Consider the following 22350-nt stretch of genomic DNA (forward strand, 5'->3'; position numbering starts at 1 on the left):
CACTGTGTTCCAGGGAGGATGTGGGGAGACTCGGAGGGCATTCACATAGTTCTGTGGGAGTCTGTAGATGAGAGTATGTCACCTGAGACAGCTCAACAATCTCCAGGTCCCCTCTCTGCTCCAGGCCCCCAAATACTACATAGTGGCAGATTCAAATCCGCTCTCTGTTCAGGAAGAGGATTTACCCCTCTGGGCCTATTTCCCCATAAGTGAGATGTGACAGAAATTCCCAAGTACAAGCTAAGTACAGAGCCTGCCACACAGTTGCTATTCCCCTGAGTCCCAGGGCCCAGCAGGGCCCACCCACTGACATTCTGCCATAGATGAGCTGCACTCACTCCAGCTTGCTTAGGACCAAGCTTCATTATCAGGCCTGTAGAAGGGTACCAGTTATCCAAACACCTAAAATCACCTGACTGAAATAAAAGTGTCAGTCCCCTCACTGCTAAATCACAATTGCCTTGAAGGCAGGCCAAGGCCTGGTGCCTCAGAGAGCGGACACGTGACTAGAGAATTGTAAAACTGAATATATGAACAGATGAGGCCTTAGGTAGAAACTTTCACGACAATATCATGAGATCAGTTCATCACCAGACTTCCAGAAGCCACTCTCCACCTCACACCAGCCACACATCTTCCACAGAGGGTCACTCATTGACTCGTCTTCCTTTACACCCATCCTCTGTTGGACCAGCATGGCATTGCCAGGCCACCTGGGTTTCCTGGAAACCCGAGGCTTTCGCAACAGAGCGAACACCAAGGCTACCCTCCATTGCTCAAAGTCTTCCATTGCTCAAAGTTCATCCGCTACAAGTAACTCTTCACAAGGTCAGTCGTACCTGTGCTGGGGCCCCTTTGGGTCACCTTCTGGGAGCCCTTCCACATCCTGGGCTGCTTAGGCCTAATGGGGTCAGACTCAGAACAGCAGGTCTCCTTCAGTTACGAGATTCCAGATTCAAGATTCTGTGGGTTCCCCACAGGGTCCTTGGCCACACCAGAACAAACAGCCAAGGACTTGATGGACAGCTGGAACTGAGGGTTTCTGAGGCAACAGATATGTATCACACATCTGTGCCTCAGTTTCTCTTGCAGTCCCTCCCTCCAGAGCTGGAGCATGCACATGTGAGATGTAGAACAAAGTAGGCTGGCCATGGGGCTTGCCTATGGGTCTCTACATGTGATGCCACAGGGCACCAGAGTCATTAACCAGGCCTTTCCCAGAGGCAAGCTCGCTCAAGTAAAGACAAACTCACAAAACTGGAAGGTCAATGGGGCCTGATGGTGAATGTCTTTAAACCCAGCACTCAGGGGCAAAGGCAAGAGGATCTCTGTGAGTTCAAAGCTAGGCTGGTCTACATAGTGAGTTCCAGACCAACCAGAGATACACAGTGAGAAGGCCCCGTCTCAAACAACCCTGGAAAGATCCTTACTTTTGGCGCTGTTGGACACAGTGCCACAACATCACAGGAGACGCCCAAGTGAGTTCACAGATGGGGGCGGGGGCAGCCTCCTTCACGCCAAGGGATTAGCTAGGCAGAAACCAGAAGAGGGTTGTGGCTGTGACATCGATGAGAGGGTCACAGCTGGAATGGCCAGCCTGACCTCTAGATGTGCAGGAGGAACCTGTGGGCTGTTGGTGTTGGCCAAAAGAAAAAGGGTTTCTTGTCTGTGGCTGGAATAACAGCGGCACCAGTCTTTCCCTGTGGCTCAGAGTGGAGTGGCAATGTGTATGTGTGTGTGTGGGGGGGGGGTAGTTTGGATGGAGCTCTGTGAATCCTCGTGGAGGGAAGCTATTCTGGCTCTGGATATCCATCCAGTCAGAGTTCACCTCCCATCCCTTAGGACCTGGGATTCACAGTGAGAATATGAATCCCACTGAGCTTCCCAGTGACAGGTGAAAATTGGGCTCCGGCTCATCTGGCAGTTCCTCCTGGCAGCCATGTGGTTGGGCACCAGAGCCAGTGAGCTGCTTCTCAATGTGGTCCTGAACCCCTTTACTAGCCATACTCAACACATAGCCCTTCAAATGTTATCGCCATCTCTCCCTGGGTTTCCTGCACCAGTTGTGTGACCTGGGACAAGTATTTCTACCTTCACAAACCCATTTCCTCAACTGGAGAATGAAGCTGCTGTCCACATGCAAACATACACCCAAGACATGAGATCTGAACATGCAAAACAGCTTTATTCATATCAATGAAAATCAGCCATTGTATACCAGATGGATAAACAAATGGTGGTGTACCCCACAGGGTGTGATGCTGCCTGACCTACAATGGAGTAGATGGACCCTAGTACGTGGAGGAATGAATCATGAAAACACACTGAACTAGATGCCTAATATGTACCATGTGACCACCCAGAAAAGACTGACCATCAAGGGGATGGATGGAGTTTTTCATGGCAGGTAAGTAAGATTCCAATCTGATGGTGATGGTTACAAGGTGTGCCAGAAAAAGACTAGGAATTATACACTTAAAACTGGTGAATTTTGTTGCATGTATAGAAAGAACATCTCAACAATGCTGTTCTGAGAAAAACAGAAAACCATTGCCTGTACTAGGAGCCATTCTGTAACACAAATCCAAGATGGGTTTTAGAAAAAAAACAAAAATTGGCTCATATAATCAGGTTAGTCTGAGTGTTGGCTTCAGGCATGGCTCGATCCAGGGGCTTGTTGGGTAACAAGGAACAAGTCCACACAGCATAACTTCATCCTCAGCTGCATAAGTTGGCCACCAGCGATCCAAGCTGACATCTTGTCAACTCCCATGAAAGATGCAGCTGAAGTCCCATGGGGGTGTGAAGGAGAACTCAGCAGTCTTTGCTCAGGCCTGGAACACATGCCTTCTTCTAAAGCCAGGGGGTGTGGCTGTCCCTACCTGAACCCTGGTGACATAGATTAAAGGGTAACCTTTGAAGAACAATATATCAACAGAAACAAGGTCTATGAAAAACTGACAGCTACCTATCCAGTGTACTGTGCTATTAACCATTCCTGTCTAGACAACTCTTGCAATGGCCAAGCCAACAGGAATGGACCCTACTTTCACCCAGGGTTGTTTTCCTGACACAGGAGTCAAAACAGGAAAGCCATGTGGGCAGGGTGGTACACAGCTATAATGCTATAATGCTGGAGATGGAGGCTAAAGGATTACAGTTTAAGCCCAAGCTGGACCACATAAGCAAGATTTTGTCTCAATCATAAAAGGCCTGGGCATATACATCAGTGGTAGAGAGCACTTGCCTAGTATGTTTAAAGCCCTGAGTCCAAACTCCAGGACCAAAAAAAAAAAAGTGACAGGGGAATATTGCTTCTCCAGTAGTCAGGTAAACCAGAAAGCTACTGGGTGTCTGACCCCAAGACATCTGACAGGCCAAGGGAGAGATGTACAGAAGTCACGGCCTAAGGCAGGCCTGCAGCTGCGGGAACTTGAAACTCCCAGGGGAAGGATACCTTTTTATGTGCTGGGCTTTGGTGACCCAAACCTCAGGGAATCCAGGGCAGAGGCAAGGACTACAGCTCAATCCAGAGCTACCGGCCCCGGGTTCAGCCAGGGCCAGAGGCCAGAGAAGAACTGTCCAGAAAGATCATCTTGCAGGATCAATGGCAGAAGACACCAGCCATCAGGTGGAGACCCAAATGTCACCTCAGTGTCAGGCAATGCAACTACCCTCCTCCAAGGGACCAAAGTTCCCAGCTCAAGTGTTCTCCTGGAGAGGAAAAGGCAGGCAGCAACAGTGTCAGCTCTATATATATGCAAAATAGAGTCTACAGAACACTCTTACAGCTACCAAATGGGCAACAGGCCCAGCAAGGACGCAAGCCTTCCCAAGGTTGCCCTTCATCAGATCCCAGGACCTGTGCTCAGAGCTCTTAGTTCCACGGTGGCAGGGTTCTGTGACCCAGGTCTGACAAGGCAGCTAAGGGCTTTCCTCTTAGCTCCACTACCCAGGCTACAGTCCGTGCTATGCATTCCTCTACTGAGGTGCTGGCCGAGATGGTGTGCACAGCCCTCCTGCCCTCTGCAAAGCAGGCTTGTGTGTACGCTGCTGCAGAGAGAAAGGCATGAGGTAGACTGAGAAGCGGAGAAGGCCTGTGCCAAGCTGGGCAAGCATGGCTCACTCGCTCAACCGGGGCCCCCTTCTAAAGGAAGCCTGAGGGCCTGGCCCAGAGCCCAGGGGCTCCAGGAAAGCGGTGTTCTCGACTCCCATCCGCCAATTCCAAGGCATGCTGGCTGTCCGGCTCTGCAGACCTGCTGGAAAACAGCTAACCACTTCCTGGAGCTAACAATGCACCATGGTCAGCTCACTGTACTCCAGACGGCCAACTCAGCTAGTCCTATGCTTCTGCAGTTGCCTTGGAAGTGAAGGAGGGACAGTGTGCCAAAGCCCATGACACCCCAGCAGCAGGGGCTTTCCCTCTACACCAGCCCCAAGCATGGCCAGTTCCTTCCTGGTTGTCCCTAAGCAGGGAAGCAGTAGGCAGAGAGAGGTCTTACCACTGTTACCCAGTAAGATGTCAAAGCTACACCTTAAAGTACTCGGTTTCTTATATATTAATGATGAATACCACCACTATCATTAGAAATGTCACTGACCTTGGAGTCAGAACTTCAGATAGGAATCCTGGTTCTGCCATGTCCTTGTTGTGTCCTTAGTAAGTATCCTGAACACTTTCGCCTGCCAGATGCCAGTGGTCCCAGGCAGAGATGGAGGGAAAGTCTTCCATCACCTCTATTGGGTTTATAGCCTGATAGTTCCTCCTGGCTGCTAAACAGAACACAAAACAGAACACAAAGGCATGCAAGAAAAAGCCAACAAGAAGCCAAGGCGCCCATCCTGGGTTCTTCTTGGTCCAGTTTACATCAACAGATACCCCATGTATTTATAGTTATCACATTATGAGGAACTGTATTTAAAGGGTTGCAGCATGAAGGTTGAGAACCATTGCCTTAAGTGATTCAAGAGTCAAAAAGCCTGACAGAGCTGTCAGTCGACATCCTCATGGAGGACCTCACCTCAGCCTCCCTCCAGCAAGATTGCAAAATCTCTGAGTTCCTGGCTGGAAGGCAGCAGTGACCAGGCATGTCCATATCCTCCTTGGAAAAAAGAAAAAGAAAAATCTAGGCTCCTGAAGGCACAGGCCTGTGGCTCAATGGGTGAGAGGCCTTGCTCCCATAAAACGTTCCCTTCTGGCTCAAAGGTGCTTGCCCTGTAATGCTGACAAACCTAATATCAATCCCAGAAGCCCATATGAAGGCAAAAAGAGGACACAGTAATACATTTTTAAAAGGCACCAGCAAGATGGCTCCAGAAGTAAAAGCACTGGCCACCATATGTGCACCATGGTACCTTCCCATCCTGTAAATGGGGTGGGGCCAGAGCAACTGTGTGAAGAAGGCATGGCTCACAAAAGACAATTCATCCTTCCCTTTGATGCATGTTCGATAGCACTTGGGAGGCAGAGGCAGGTGGACCTCTGAGTCGGAGGCCAGCCTGGTCTACAGAGTGAGACCCTGTCCTGAAAAAAATACCTGATGTAGTATTGTCTGTGTGAGCATGTGTTTGTGCTCACGTGTGTGGAGGCCAGAGGTCCCCCTCAACGTACGTTCCTCAACCCTCTACATCTTTTTCTTTGACAGGGTCTCTCACTGAGCCTCGATTTGGATAGACTGGGTGGCTGGCCAGTCCCTCAGAACTGTCTCTGCCCCGAGATCACAGGTGAGTGGTGTTAAGATGGAACTTGGGACAAGATCTTTACTGTCCCGTTGCAAATGCTTTGGCAAAGAGTAAGAGCCATGGGCAGGGACTAGCACGGACCGAGAGGCTCCAGGGGAGGTGGTGACTGAAGTTAGCAAGAGTCAGCAAAGCTGCTAGCGCTGATGGAACAGCCGTCACCCTGGTCATCCCAAGTGTGAGAGTCTCAGTCCACCAAAGCCTCCCTCTTCTTCCACCTGCAAGAGTAAATCCTGTCTGTCCCTTACCTGGTGGTGAGATGCCAGCACTCTCTAGCAGATGTGGGGACACAGAGCCCACACACCCAGGGCCGGCAGGACAGTCAAGAGTGGTCTAGCATCCTCCAAGCACCAACACCATTCTGTCGATGATTACTTCCAAGCTGGCTCCTGGGGACCTGAAGCCGACTGTCCCCTGCTGACGTGAGGTCCTTGAGATAATGGGTGACTTTCTGTAACAGGCCCTGTGATATCTATTGCTCAATCATCTGTCCCCCGAGGACAAGCCACCTCAGCTAGCACACAACACTGCTACTTTGAGTAACATCTCTGTGGCACGGTAGTGTTAGGGAAAATGGCTCCTGTTGGAAAGGCCCAGGGTAGCAGTAATTGAGCATTTACAGTCTCAGTACTTGGGCGGCAGAAGCAGAAGGCTCAGGAGTTCAAGGCCAATCTTGGCTACATGAGACCCTGTTTCAAAAAAAAAAATAAAATAAATGAAATGGATTATAGAAGGCACACATACTGTGTTACACTCCCCTACCCACACCCACAGACCCTGAGTAAAATATATGTAGGGTGAGGCTGGAAAATATAGAGGCATCGGTCACCATGGAGATGGTCTCTGTGGTAACGGGGGTAGAGAATGTCTACTTCGAAGTAAGCAAGTTCTGGGGTCACAGCAGAGGGGAAATGCCCAGATCAACATAGCCACTGGCTCTGAGTCTCTTCATTGATGCTTAAAAAGAAAAGTTTCTGCCTAGATACCTGCCCCACTTCTCAGGAAATGGGAGAGGGGGGTGGATCCTGTAAAACGACCCCTTTCCCCAACAATCTTTACTTCATATCAAACAGGGAGACCCAGGAATGCCCCCCCACGCAAAAAAAAAGTGAACATGTATTGGAATTAATGTGTAAACCATATTAACTGTCTCGACAACCAGCATGTGCCCATCCCTCATTTGGGGGAGAGGGTACGTTCCAATGTGACAACAGAAGTTCCTTCCAGCCCCGCAGGGCCAGGTGGGCGAGGGCTGGGTTGGCCTCCACAGCTGCCAGATGCACACTGCAAGAACAATAAGGATTTTTAGGGGCATTATGACTGAGTCAGAAAACACAGCTGCCCCTGAAAGTCCCTCATTTTTCTTGCTGTCCTTGAACATGTGCCAAGTAAGGTGGTCGGTCGGTAGGTAGGTCATCCAGCTGGCCCAGGTGAGGAGAGGAGGTAGACACACTGATCCCTTACCCAACCCTAGCCCACTGTCCCCCAGTCAATCAATCCAGAACCCAGGTGCTGAACCCTGCCACAGGGATCCATGGATTTGAACTAAGGGATGTGACCTCTCGAAGTGGGAGGAGATGGATCCACTCTGTTGTAACTGGGTCTCAATAGTCAAGTGAGGGCCTCAGGTCTGATATGGCTGAGGAAGCGGGGCCTCTAGCCTATTCGGAAGAATATACAGGTGTGAGACTGAGGAATGGCAGCTGGGCTCTGCCCTGCTTTTCTAACAGCTCTGACTGAGGGTACCAAAGATGACAGCAAGCCAGGCAAGGTGGTGCAGATATAGCCAGAGTTCAAGGTCAGCCTTGGCTGACCGTCTTAAAATGAGACCGTCTTAAAAATCAAACCCCCAAACCAGGGGCTGGAGAAATGAGCCAGTGGTTAACAGACACTTGCTGTGCAATCATGAGGACTAGAGTTCAGAGCCCAGCATTCATGTGACAAGTCAGATGTCCCACAGGCACCTGTAACTCCAGCTCAGAGGGATCCTCCTTGCCACCAGGCATGCATACCTGCACAAACACACAGCATCTAAAAAGGAGACAAGGTAACCTTGTCACCGAACTCAGGCCTGCTAGTGAAGACATGCAACCAATCACACATTGTCCATGTTGTGTGACTTGAGACGGTGGAGGGGGGGTAGGGAGAGGCGTGGTGCAGGCTAGCCCTCTGGCTTCTCTGCTGCACCCTGCCCTACCTTTACACAGTCCAGAGCTTCAGGTGGGTCTGTGTGTGTGAAGGTGGATCTACCCTATGCCTTCCTACCAAAACAGCGGGGCAAAGACAGACTTCTGGAACGTCCCACACGTTTTTTAGGTTCAAACCATCAAACTAACTCAGCAGGGGAATTGCAGGCTTTGAAAACTGGCAGAAAGAAAAAGGCAGTAACTTTTTTTTTCTTCCCTTGTAGGAAAACCAAAACCAAAACACCTTTCAGGGCCAGTGAGACGGCTCGGCAGGTAAACTACGTGGAGCACAAGTCTGGTGACCTACATTCAGTGCCCAGAACCCACGGTGGAAGGAGCGAACACATCCCTGGAAACTGTTCCTCTGCAAGCGTGTGCGTGTGCACATGCACTCTCCCTCGCCATACACATCATAAAACCAAGTTTTAAAATCTGCCAGAAACTGGGTCTTATTTAGGATGCTCTTTAACAGGGTGTTTCTCCTGTGTCAGGTCTGGGTGAGCCACCTGGCAATAGAGGGTTAATTCCCAGACAAGGCTGTAAACCTGGAAGGCCCAAACAGACCCCACTCCACAGAGCCTAGTCTTTATTTCTGTGCCAGGCCATTCTACCCAGGTTCCCACCAAGGCTAGAATCCACCCACTGGCTACTGGGAGTCTACCTCGTCCTGTTAAGTTCCGTGGAGCCACACCTTCCTCAGTGTGTGGCTATCTTTTTCTGTATGTCAAATAAACAAAGTGAGTGGCAGGCTCAACGAGGACACTCCACTCTATGCCAACGCTGGGTGGAACTGTGAGAATTCTTGCCCACTGTGAGGACTGGGGATGGGGTCAGGTGTGCCCTACTGTGCCCCAGCACTGACACTATACCTTCTTCCCATGCTCCAGGTCCCTCCCTGCTCAGAGAGAAGCAAGCCCAACTCCTGTCTTGCCTAACTGTACCTAACCCCTGCTCAGAAGTGCCTCCTGCCCTGACCAAGGTCACAGCCACACACTCCACTAGTAAATCAGAAACCCCAAATGGTCCCCAAACACTAGGACTGAAGTCATCTACACCTCTGACCGTGACCACGCCATGTTTTGTCCACTAAGAAGCCCATCTCCACAGCTCCTGCAGCCTGCCTGGGCCACTTGTTACCTCACCTACTAACCACATACTTCTATGGTCTGAGTTGTGAGACTTGGGTCTGTCCCTCTCGTAGGTTGTCTGGAGGACCCCTCCCACCAAAAAGACATTTGCGTGAAAAGTTTAGAATTGCGCCCTCATCGCCATCCTCCCTGCTCTGTGCTTCAAGGCTTAGCTCACCTTTTTTGGTAACCTTTCTTGACCTCAGCCCCACCCGGGGCTAGAATATATTTCTGCTCTGCTGCCTCAACGCACATCAATCACACTGTGTAACACTATGTCTCCTCGCCTGTTGGTCCACCCCATCTAAAAATGGTTCCAGAAGCACCTTTGTCATTATCTCATGAGGATGCCTGCAATTCTCGTTGGCAATAGTTGCCCCTCCCTGCAATCCCTGGGATTCCTTACCATTCTAGTACAGTTGCTCAAAACTAAGGCAGGATCTGACTCCTGGCAGTGGTCAGAGGAACACACTTCCCTGCTATCCTAAGTGACACTTCTAGGCCTGGTTTTCCCACTACTAAACAGTGACCACCCAACCCATTGCCACTAGCCTTCCCAGAGTCCTTACTCTGTGCAGGGCCATGCCGTTCTTCTGAGGCTGATGGCCCACCACCAAACCAAGGCTTACCAGGGAGCTAGAAGGAAAAGTTCCCATCAAACAGAATCCCTAAAACGGCCAGTCACCCACAAAACCATGATAGAAGGGAAAGAAAAGCCAAGTAGATATCAGCCCTTGTTTGGAATTCGATGTAGAAGGAAAGCTATGTACCAGCCCCTCCCTGGCTAGAAAGTGGTCCAGGGAGAGGATGCCAGGCCCAAGGAGTAATGGGAGAAACCTGTCCTACAGAGAGAAGCCACTGGGGCAAGGCTGGCCCTATAGAGGCCAGGTTTACAGGTCAGGGGCCAGTTGCCTGCAGGGTTTGGTCTTCCTTCCAATTACCCTAATGAGTCAGTTCCAGGCCAGCAGGCTGTGGAGGGGGTAGGGGTCAGAGGTGCTGCTGGATTTCATCCTGGGCTGCAGTGAAAAGCCTTCTTGGCCTTTCTGGCCTCTGATGAACAAGCCAGGGGATCTAAAAACCATCCATCAGAGCTGCTGGCTTTACAATAACCAATCGCTCTCTGCCAGAAATTCTTTTGGTAAGAACACTTTCAGAGCCTTGGCTCCTCCTTAGCTCCCCCAGCAGCAGAGGCGCTGTCTGGCCTGTGCTGATGCCTGTAACACAGCTCAGCTCCTAGAAGGTGGAGACCCAGGTCCTCCCCACCCCCAGCACAGCTGGAACTGGGCCTAGATGTACTTTCCGTATAAATACATATATCTGCTCCCAAGCCCAGAGCAGGTCACTCACGTTTCCAGACCAGTTAGTGCATTAAAACTCTGTCAAGCTTTTACATGGGTTACCTGAGAATCCAGACAGCATGAAAGGGCTTTGCCTACTGAGCCATCTGTTTCTAGAAAGTGCTCATTCACTGATGTATTTTCTACGGCTGCTGTTAGGTTGTATTAACAACAGACTAGAGACGTCCCTCAACTTTCATGGGCTCATGTCATCACCTAGCAGAAGCAGAGGGCATCATAGGATGAAATGTGTATGCCATACGTAACCCACTAGATACACTCACTTTGCAGCGGCACACTGCAGAAGATGGGCTGTTTCCACTTTGAGACTATGGAGCTAGCTGGAAGCTGCAGCTCACAGCCACTGTCCAACATTGTGACAGAGAATCATACTGCACCTTGTCAGCCCAGGAAAAGGTCTAAAGTCTAGGGGTGGGGCTGGAGAGATGGCTCAGCAGTTAAAAGCACTTGATGCTCTTAGAGGTTTGGTTTTCCTGGCACCCACGTGGCAGCTCACAACTTCAGCTCCAGGGGATCCAATGTGCCCTTCTTTTACTCTGTGGGCACAGGTACACACATGGCACACATCAGGCACTAACATGTACATATGAAAAAAATATTTGAAAAGAGGAGAAACTTCTAAGGGCAGAGTGATGGAGCTTGGTGGTCCAGACCTACCTACATTATCATATATAGTGCTCTAAGTTGGATGAGAGAGACAGATGGACACATAGTAAGTATATTATTCCCACACATTTTGTAAGGTTCAGAAATCATAAGTTGAACCAATTGTTAAGGCAGAGACGTTCTTAGTTATAAGACATGGATGGCCCTCATGGCATAAAATATTTGTAATTTGAACTTCTAAGAAACAAAACAAAAATGCTTCTGCTTGTTCCTGAGCCACAGTTGTTCACATGCACCACACGCTGAGCTAAACACGGAAGACACGTAAGTGAAGCCTGCATGCAGAGTTTGCTCTCAAGGCCTGTGACGAAGCAGCTGGAAGAGCCATACAGCACAGCACAGCACAGCACAGCACAGCACAGCACAGCACAGCACAGCACAGCACAGCACAGCACAGCCATTGACACTGGAAGAAGTGTAGTTATTCCAGTGCGGGCTGGCTGGCTCCTCCTATAACCAGAAATGAACCCTAGAAAGCCAGACTTTCTCTGCCCCAGCTCTGGGCACATCGCTGTTGTCACCTTAATTAGGTGGACACTATGAGAGCCACAAAGCCTTATACCCAGCTCTCTTACCCCAGGCCAGATGTGCTTGCTTGTGAACCTTCCAGGTTTTCAAATGGAACATGACGCCTAAGCCACACATTATGCAATACCCCAGTGGGACAGCAACTGTAATCAAACGTGTTTAATACCTCTGCAGTGAGACTTGTGAATATTCATACACCCATGATAAATATAGACTATTAGTCTGAGGTCGGTTTAGGTCAAGTTTTCCCAAAGATTTAGTTACAAAAGCTGCAACTTGGGTTTTCAAAGTTCTGTGGAGTTCAGAACTTGGGAGACAGGGTGTGGGCCTGCAACAGTTAAAAGTGCAGGCACTGTGTCTCTCATGTTGGTGGCCTTGGTTGGGCAGCACTCTCGCCTGGCCCAATGGACTTCACTGCACGTAGACACAAGAAAGCAAACTTACAAGATATTCAGTAAGGACACACTGAACGACTACATACCACCAGACATCTTTTCCCTCCAAAGGACAGCTCCTAACATTGCTAAAAGTGGAGAAAATCGCAGTTAGTATTATCAGGAATAGGGAGTGGTTGTGAATGAGTATTTTCTCCTACTCTGTTTATGTGGACATCGACAATAAACTGTCCTTTGGTCACTGCTGCAGTCTGAGGGGCAGGCACAATGGGTTAGGTTTATCAGAAGCAGTGGAGTAGGTGGGAATTCTAACTTTAGGGTCCCCATTTTTGTTTTCCCTTGTGCACCTCCTCAGAGCCTCCCTATGGCCAAAGTTCCATTCGGAAATCTAAAATGATATCTCATCACAACTTCCTAGAAGCTAATTAGGAAAAAAATGTGCTAATTGGATAATCTGATTTCAGATGTTCTAATTATACTCCTTGGTGAGAGGGGTACAAAATATAGTAAAAACACAAAATGTAACAGACTTCTTTCAAAAGTGTAAAACATCCAGAAAGCCTAAGGTAAAACTTCCAAACATAATTTTAAAGTAGATTAAAATTTCTCTTTTTTTTAATTTGGTGTGTGTGTGTGCATGTGTGTGTGTGTCATACACACACACACACACACGTATACCCCTGTAGGGCAAAGACAAATTGTAGGAGTTCGTTCTCTCCTTCCACCATGTAGGTCCTGGAGATTGAACTCGGGTCCTCAGGCTTAGCAGCAGGCATCTTTACCTGCTGATCCAATTTGTGAGCCCAAATTAAGGGAATTTATTATAATAGACCTCATTATACACAAACCAACCATCCCCTAGAAACTGCACAGCTCTTCTCTACTCTGTAGAGACTGTGGGGCGATGGCTTTACCCAGCACTCTGGAATTAAATGAATTTTCTGTTTAATGCAACCCAGTTTCAGCATTCTGAAATGTCATGCCCTCTTTCTTAAGACTACTCCTACGAATGACTACCAGCAATTTCCTCATCGCCTGAGATTTCTAAACCCCAAATTGGGAAAGAAGTTCTTGATTCCATTGGTGATTTCCCCTCACCCTGGCACTGGGCAGATCTGTGGGAGTAATTTTACTCCCTGATTGGGAAACATGAGAACAGCTCTGGGGACAAGATGGCAGGGGCAGGGGTGGGGCGGGTGGAGGTGGGGGTCTGCACTCGGGAGAGCATGCTCTTCAAACACCTGGGACAGATGTCCTGTTAGTGTCAGCTGAGGCCTGGCACACCTGCTGATAAAGCCATCGCTGCTGGCGAACTCCAGGCTATATTTAGTCAAGGCTAGCTGCCCCAGCCACCTGCTACAGTGGAGCCTGCAGCTCAGTGGTCCTGCAGCTCAGCGATCCATTAGGGCAGTACAGAAAGGACGAGGGCACCTTCTCCGGCCCTCTCCAGCACATGTGTTGCCCAGAGGGCAAATATGGACAGTGCAGAGGCAACGTGAGGACTACAAGCCCTGCTGGGGTAAAAGCAACACGGGGCAGCCCGGTTCAGCGTGGCAGTGCCCGGGGCCAGGCACCCTAGTTTCACTTTCTGGGTTTTATTCCTAGGTCACCTCTCACCCTGAAGGGAGAAAACATCTTTTGAATGACAAGAGAGAAAATCCTCAAAGAAAGTCAACAATGTTCCATGTCATTTTTTTCTTCCTTTCCGGAGACACTGTTTCTCTCTGAAGACACTAACAGACTTTAGTGAAAAAAACCTCCACATACGTAACTTCAGTCCCCTGGGCTGCCTGCCTCTAATATGATTACACATCAAATGCAATAAATGGAGCAAAGTGGTATTATTTTTCTGGGAAAAACCAACATCATAAAAGAGTCTTTATTGAATCAGAGGCCCATGAACTGTTCTCTTGCCTAATTATGGCTCCAAGTGAATGAGACTGGGTTTCCAGGCAGGGCTCCTCACAAGTCCACAGCCCAGAGAGCAATGGGATATTTGTCACAACTTGTCTAATTACAACAAAATCCACCAAGAGGACAAACGGAGAATGCCAGGGGAGGTTGGCAGCAGCCCCTCCCCCACTCAGGGCCTGGCAAGAAGAGGCCAGTTTTCTAGCTTCTTCTATTTTCAGAGGCTGACCCCTGCTCCACTCCCACCCTCACATCCAAGTTAGGACCCCAGCCCCTTTCCCTAGCATCCCAGCTCTGCCCCCTCGCTAAGCCTACCTCTATGGAAAAGATGTATTGCGGAAATAGGATCTTTTGCCAGATGTTTCAACACTCAAAATCTGGCCACGGTTAGTGTGGCTGTGCGTATGCACGTCCTCAGACCTGGCTAAAGATGAGCATTTGCCGCCACCAGATTCAGGAAGAGAGTAGGGGGAGGTGGGTGAGTGGGTGGGTGGGTCATGGGCTCTGAGAAGGGAGGGCTCACCCACCACACCAACCAGGTAGGAGCTAGTGGTGTGATAGCTTCTCCCAGATGTGGAGAGGTCTGGCCAGGCACACTGGATTCTAACATTCGGCTGATACTTAAGTCTATAGTTCCAAGTATCTATCGCTCTCAAACTTAAAGAGCAATAGCAAGCTCCAGGCCAGCCAAGATTACACAGTGAGAGCCCATCTCAAACAAACAAAACCAAAACCTTCCAAAAGCAAAGACATATCTTCTTCCTATAAATCTGTCCCTACCTCTATATACTAAAGCCCACACAGCAAGGTCAGTATAAGGGGTCAGACATCACCCACATCCTCCCACTGACCTCCTCCATGTACTAAAGCCCACAACAGTACGGTGAGTGTAGGGGCCAGACATCACCCTGGCCCCTACCACCTGTCCCCTTGAACAGACTCCAGTAATCATCACAGGACTCCTCTGGAAAAATGGCACTTTTGGCACCCCAACCCTGTTTCAGGTAAGCCTCTCTGTCAAAGGCTTTTCTTCTAGAGTTTTCTCTACAGATATCAAGTCAGAAAGCAGGCCTGCCAGCCTCAGGTTGTCCTGTCTTGACCTCCTTCGAGTTTGTTCATTGGCCCCACAAGCCCAGGGGTGAACTCCTAAAACACTTGGGAATAGTATCCATGTCCTATCCTCCACCTTGGGCCTGGTATTTCCCATGGGCATTTCTGTTCATTTTTCATAATGCCCACAAAGCAAACTTGGATGAAGTCAGGAACTATGCCTGAGGCAGTATTACCAGCCCAATCCAGCCAGTGTCTACAATGACCAAGCCTCCAAACCTAAAGTCAGTCCTGTCTTCAGTAGAAGGGTGAGTTTCCCAGACAGCCTTCTGGAAGTCAAAATGCTACCAACACATGGTTGTTTTCACAGGGACAGGAGGGAAAAGGCGAAGGGTTGTTTTTTTTAAATTAACTATTATCATTGGTGTGTGTGTGTGTGCAATGCAGATAATCTCCATGCCACGGCACACAGATGGAAGTCAAAGGACAACACTCAGGAGTCAGTTCTCTCCTTCCACCATGGATTCAGGGAAATAAAACTCAAGATTTCTGTGCACTCAGCAGTGTTTTTGCCCACTGAGCCATCCTGCCAGCTGTGGAGGGTTATTTCTTATGCATGAGCTTTCGAGACTGGGATTTTAACCTCTAAGAAGGAGAAGCCAGTGTTTGCCCTTGAACCCCACACTCCCAGGGCAAAAATTCAGTGAGAGGAAGCAGGTTGCATGAGCATACACCACAAAGTCTTTCTTAGAGGGATCCAAATTTCACAGCCACACATCTCCAAATCCCTCCTACACGCCTCCCGCTCTTCCACACACAGCCCGTCTCCTCTCTGTTATGTCCTCTCCCAGCATCGGCACCTCCCAGCCAGGACACCCAGGAGGGCTGAATCCACAACGGAGTACAGTGTAGTCAGTCCAGTTTCCCACTGGGCAGAGCAGGCACTTTCAGGCCCCAGGGTGGCAGTGCTGAAATCAAAATCACAGGACAGCTGGTTCCACAGGGCACCTTCGTCTCCTGTCCCCCTGGGCAGCCGACACGACACAGGGGGCTGGCTGCACAGTGATTTCCAAATTCACCAGTTGCCCAGAACATGCCAAAAGGAGGGAGGGCACACCCACAGTGGGTGAGAAGTCATCTGCCTGTCTGTTCTGCGCAGGGCCAGTCAAGACAACTAGAGACACTGACGCCTGGAAGATGATGGTTAATGACTTAGAAATTTTAAATAAAAACATTACTGTGCCATAAGGAAGTATAGGATCATGAAGTTTTGATTTTCCCCCATCTGATGATTATCTCGTGTGTGTGTGTGTGTGTGTGTGTGTGTGTGTGTGTGCGCGCGCGCGCGCTACCCTGGAGAATTCAGACAGCTTAACTTTGGACAAAGAGGCAGGGAAGAAAGCCCAGGAAGAAACTCAAGAGGCTAGCAGGGAGGCAAAAGTGTGTGTGTGTGTGTGTGTGTGTGTGCCAAACTATTTATTACCCTATAGAGTATGCTGAACTTGCCATTGAACCAGTGAGCAAGCCAGCCTGGAGCCACCAGAGAAATTGAGATGTCTTTCCTGGCACTTTTCATGAATTGTGCTGGGGTCAGAGATGGCTGGTTGATTGCTATGCAGAACAGTGCAAAGTGACCACATGGACAAGCCAGGGTTCCTCTGAGGTCTGTGCTGCCTAATTCAGACCTCCCACCTCCTGTGCTGCAGCTCAGGCTTGCTGGCTCCAACCTGGGAGCTACACCCTGAAGGCCAGGGAACTGGCTGCTGTGCCACAAAGGCCAGCTGTGAGATCCTGGGAGAGGCCCTTCCCGCCACACTTCCCCTCATATGCTCCCAGGGCTGGCAGAAAAGCCAGTGTGAGCAGTGAGTGGAGAGGCCAGCTTTCTCACAGACGGTCCAGTCCTCAGCACATAGAAGGTAACCCCTAAAAAGCCAGGAGAGCTGGAAAGAGCCCTCTGCTGCCAAGCCTGATGATCTCTGATTTTGATCCCTGGGATCCACATGGTAGAAGGCACATCCAAATATATATATACAGATAAATAAATATGCTAAACAAAAAGCAAACAAAGGACCAAGTCTGAGGCAGGGAAGGGCTCCCAGATATTACCCCCCAGCTTTTGATCAAGAAGCCACTGTTCCTGGTGTACTTCCCTAAGTACACCAAGTAACTTCCCCAAGGCCACATGTGTCAGCAAACAACAGTCACTATGAGAACCTGCCAGACTCAGAAGCCTAAGGTCTCAGTCACACTGCACCCTTCCCAATCAACAGATATAAACAGGGAGATTCAAAATACAAGTGCAGATATGGCCACACCACCATGAACATGCCCCACCTCACAGTGTGTGTGTGTGTGTGTGTGTGTGTGTGTATGTATGTATGTATGTGTGTGTGTGTACTAATCATACGGGATCTGCCAGGTTGTGCCAGCTACTACATACATTTTAAAATATAAGCCTCACCACACCCTCAGAAGGTAAAACTCATAACCCCTGACTCACAAAGGAGAAATCGGGGTACAGTCAAGCCATCTAGCCAAGGCCACCTTGCCTACAGAGAGATCAGAAATGGAGCCCCAATATACCCAACACACCCATGTAAGTGGGTGGCCTTTCTTTCAGGGACTTATCAGATTAGGAGTTTGAAAGTCTTGAAAGGAGTCAAATATTTCCCAGCCTTCCAGAGAAAAGCAGAGCAGCCAGAGAGGGGAATCAACCCCATGAAGTAGTGAGAGCCAAGCAGTTGCTAGATAAAGGGGGTGCAGGAGTCGGGTAGGATGTCACTACCCTGGAAAATTCAGCCAGATTGACTTTGGACAAAGGCAGGGAAGAAAGCCCAGGAAGAAACTAGGAGACCAGCAAGGAGGCAACAATAAAACACTGGAAGCATTTTTAAATATTAAATGTCTAGAGCTGGAGCTGGGGCTTAGCAGTTATGAGCATGGGCTGCAACTTCCCAGCACCCACAAAGCCACTCATGACCATCTGTAACTCTAGTTACACCCTCTTCTGGCCTCCTCGGGCACCAGGCATGCAGACAAAACACCTGTACACACACACACACACACACACACACACACACACACACACACAGCTTTCAAATTGCCAGGAGATTTAAAGGTAGAGGCCAGAGGACTAGCTTCTCCCAATATATTTATCATTCCTATCTTGCTAGGCAAAAACTGATCTTTAATCTTTAATAAGTTGGGATTTTATTTAAAAAAAAAAACTAGAAGGGTAAGGTTAATTATTCACAGAGTTGCAATTTACTTAAGAGTTGAGGGAATGAAAGTTTCCTTCCACAAGCAATACCTGAGTCCAGCATGGGTCTCCCTGGAGGTCTGGCTAAAACCCCCCCTCCCATCAGCTTTCCACCTTGCATTTAGCTGTTTCCTGAAGAAGGTTCCAACACAAACAAGCCTGGCCATCCAGTCACTTCCTTTAGAGAATCCTTGAGGTACCCATCTTCCAATGATGGAATAGGGTGTGGTGCAGGGGCCAGGAGGGAGGAGTCTACCAGGAGACCCAGCAGAGTGGCAAAGCCTTCAACTAAAACACTTACTGTTGCTAAATGCATTTGTTTAAATCAAAGCAGAAATCAGCTGTTGGAGGACAGGCTAGCCCAGCCTAGTGCCTAGCTCAACCTTTTTATCTTGTAAAGGGGACACCCCAACTCCCCACCCCCCTCCCCCAGTCCCCCCTCTCCCCCCATCCCCACAAAGCAAATAATACACTTCCCCCCAAAGAAATGAAAGACCGAATAATTACATTAAAAATCCCAAACACCTGGCCAGCCATGGCCTGCTGAGGAACAGGAGGCTACCGACATTGGGGGCATTCTGATTCCCAATGACTTATGTCCTACATTCCTAAGTTTGTCCCCTCTGAGGCGGGTGAAAAAGCAGCCAGCTGGGCAAGGTTTTCTGCATCCCACGGCTCCAGCTCACTTCTGTGGATGTTTTATGACCACAAAAAAACTATGGAGATTTCCACTTCATTTACTTTTTGATACCGATGCCGGGGAGAGGCAATGGTTCAACAGTGTTTTTTCCAGACTGATTCAGCACCCCCAAAGGGAGCGTTTTTCTTAATTAGGAACAAAGGTTCCAGTTGAAGTGCCCACCGGTTCCACTCCCTAAACAATTCTTCTCAAAATGGAATTTGTCAAGATGCTAAGACACTCCTATACTTCAGGCAATAGCACATTCCATCAACTAGAACCTGTGGGTCAAAGCTTACAGGAACAAAACTCGGGCTATGATCCTTGCTGGGGCTCACCAGCCCAGTCTTGGTTTCTTTCCACACCTGGTTCCCTCTCCGGTTCTCACTGCCACCTAAGGCCAGGGGGAGGAACAGCCCAGGTTTGATTTGTACAGGAACTATTTTCACGTGGCCCACAAGCGTGGGAAGCCTGTGGGGGGAAAATACCTGTTATATGGTCTTTGTACAACTGCCCAAGAGGTGAGCCAACCTGGTTTCTTCCTTCCCCAGCCTCCAAGCTTCTAGAAATCTCTCTCGTTTCCCAGTGCCAGGAAGAGGGGCCAGCAGTGTCCTATTTGGTCAAATTGCCCTTCATACAGAATTCAAGTCTCCTAAGGGCACGCTCCTAAATGTTTTTTCAAAGCTGCCCAGACAGCCACACAACCATAAAGACAAAAGGAGTTAAAGTTCAGGAACCCGAGATTTCAGGGTTTTTCGTGTGTGTGTGTGTGTGTGTGTGTGTGTGTGTGTGAGAGAGAGAGAGAGAGAGAGAGAGAGAGAGAGAGAGAGAGAGAGAGAGAGTTTGTGTGTGTTTTTTTTTTAAACGAGCAATAGAGCTTAAGGGACTTTTTTTCCCTCAGCATAAAACTTGATGGTGGTCAGTACTAGGTTACATTAAAGTGGGCGAAAGACTGGTTAGAGATGTGCCCACAGAGTCGGTATTTAAGACATGGAGTACTGAGACAGGGATTCAGCATCCAGGCGGCTTCCCCAGGAGCAAGTTTAGAAATCGGGCTCTATCTTCCCCACCCCCAAACTCAAGGTTGGCGCCATACAGCAATGCAGGCCGGTCCAGGGGAAAAAAAAAAGCCCTTTCTCCCTCAACCCCAAGTCACCTCAGCAAGGTCCCAGCTCTGCCTAGAGGACGCCGACTCACACTTTCAAATGCGTTGCTTTCCCTGCAGAAGCAGACTTCCCCCAACCCGCAGACACCCCGCGGCGTGCGCCTCCCCAGTCCTTCCACCCTGGTGGACTGGGAGGTGGCGGCCCAGCTGGAGCGCACGAGGACCAAGAAGGAGCCGGCCTCGGGCGGCGAGGAGCGTGGAGAAAATGCCGGTCCTGGGGACCGAGGACTGGGACTTTGTAGGCCAGTTGAACTGACACCCTCATCTTGCCCGCAAAGACCCAGCTCTCAGCTCCCGTCCACCTTGGAGTTCGGAGTGTCGTGCGCCCCGGATGGGCTGCCCGGAGCTGAGTCCCGCCACTCGTTCTTGGCACCGCGGAGGCTCGGCGAACGTTCCGCAAATAAGCCACCTGCCCCGCCCGGCCTCGGTCTGCGGGCTCCGAAACCAGCCCTCGAAGGGTTACACGACGCGCAGCGCACGCGGCCCGAAAGTCAGTGCTGGGGGCGCGGGAGGCGTGCGCCCCCGGCCCCATAACCCACCCGTGCGCGAGGGCTGCACGCCGAGAAACTTCCCAGCGGCCGCACGCCGTGCCCGCGAGGCCCAGCTGCGCGCAGCCCGGTTACCTGTGCTCAGCCCGGCGAGGCGGGACCGAACCGCGACACCAGGGACTCAAGCCGTTTCCTCCCGCACGGCTGCCGCAGCCCGGCCCGCGCGCCCCGATGTTCCCGTAGCTCGGTGCGCGCCGGGCCGAGGATCCGCGGCCTCTCTAGACCTGCTCCCGGTCCTGGGGACCGCCGCGGGGCCCCCGCCGCGCCGGGAAGGACATGTGCGCTGGCGCAGGGCCCCTCGAAAGTTGCGGGGTCCTCTCGCTTGCTCTCTCGGCGGGACCTGGCTCCACGTGCTGGTGACACATCAGGAAGGCTGCGCGCTCCGTGGCTCCCAGAGGACCGACACGACCAGCGCCCGCCCAGCACAGCCTCCTCGAGCCCAGCGGACCGCGCTCCGCCCCAGCCCGCCCTCCGCCCGCCCCTCGCCGGCGCCGCCCCCGGCCGAGATGCCTGCTCCCGCTCCCGGCCCAGGCGGGAAGACTCTGCGGGGAGTGGGGCGGGGGGCTCCCCCTCCAGAGTCGCCCCGGGCCGAGGACATGGACGCTGGCCGCCCGACTCGACAGTCTCGAGTGCCTTCCACCCAGTCACGCAGCCCTTCCTACCCCTCTGAGCCCCAGTAATTTTCCCTTTTCCTCCTCTGGCGGGTCCGATCCGCTGCCGACACTTCCTCCCGTGAAGACCGTCTCCGGGAGCCCCCTGCCGGCAGCCCTTGCTCTCCGGCTGCGCCCCCTCCTCGGCGCAGCGCCCTGCAGCGGGCCTCAGCCTCCCCACCCGCAACCTAAGCAGGGACAGAGCCTTTGATGGCTTCGTGGCAAACCCAAGAGATGATACATTTTAAGTGCCCAGCGTAGTTCCCGGGGAGAGAACCTCTTGGAAAACTGGGTTCCTTTAAGGGTGAGATACAGTTAGGGACATTTCCCAAAACTGACCTGCTTGCTACCTGTTCCCGGTCTCCTCTCTCTCTGCCTGCCTGCTCGTGAGTGGTTAATTGTGTGTTTATCCGCGGCCGGTGTGGACCCTCGGTAGGCTTCTGCCAAAACAAGTACTAGACGGTAGACGGTTGATTTCAGGGTCCATAGAGAAGCCAAATAACACCCGAGATTGAGTTCCCTAACTATCTTCAGGTGGAGGCTTGGAGTTATTTAACTTAAAATAACGCGACAGTCCTGCTGAGGATATTGGCTAATTTCGTATCTTCTCCTTCCTGCCCCCACTACCCAAAACTTGCTTTAAATCCTGTAGCGGGGCTGAGTGCTTTCTCTGTATCTGGTACCAAAGTACCGTTATGACAGGTGCTCTGGGCAACAACTCTGGAAGCGCTTGAGGGCAGAAGGCTCTGTGCCCTAAAGGGGACCGGCGCAGGCTTCAGGTTTCTGTAATCCCCATTATTTCGGACCCTGGATTAGAGGGGCAGAAAAGAGGATACCCTGGCATGGCTGGTGACGTGTTCCCCTCCCTTTTATTATTGCCCTCTGACAAACCATTCGGATCTGCGAGATTCGGGAGGCTAGAGGAGCCAGTGTCCTGCGGGGATGAAAGGGCAAGGATGTAATGGGTTTACCCAAGCACTGATCCCAGAGAAGCCCTCCAGATTTGCTACTTGGGCCTGAAATCCCCCTACTACCCCCTGACCACATCAAAGGACATGGCTGTGGGCGGGGAGGGGGGGACACCTAATC

At 50.7% G+C, this 22350-nt stretch overlaps 1 long non-coding RNA gene across 2 annotated transcripts; it reads right to left on the reverse strand.

Moving 5' to 3' along the window:
* Positions 1–3028: 3028 nt before the first annotated feature.
* Positions 3029–20841, reverse strand: LOC127218816 (uncharacterized). Of its 2 annotated transcripts, none has more exons than XR_007834241.1 (4): positions 20687–20841; positions 5988–6428; positions 4602–4770; positions 3029–3714 (listed from the first exon to the last, which is right to left on the reverse strand). It is a non-coding gene; the product is annotated as an uncharacterized LOC127218816 (long non-coding RNA). The 2 variants fall into 2 exon arrangements; XR_007834240.1 differs by having other exon boundaries at positions 4602–4773.
* Between the last annotated feature and the right edge of the window lie 1509 nt (positions 20842–22350).

The sequence above is a fragment of the Phodopus roborovskii genome, unplaced genomic scaffold (assembly GCF_943737965.1).
Source record: "Phodopus roborovskii unplaced genomic scaffold, PHOROB, whole genome shotgun sequence".
Classification (NCBI taxonomy): domain Eukaryota; kingdom Metazoa; phylum Chordata; class Mammalia; order Rodentia; family Cricetidae; genus Phodopus; species Phodopus roborovskii.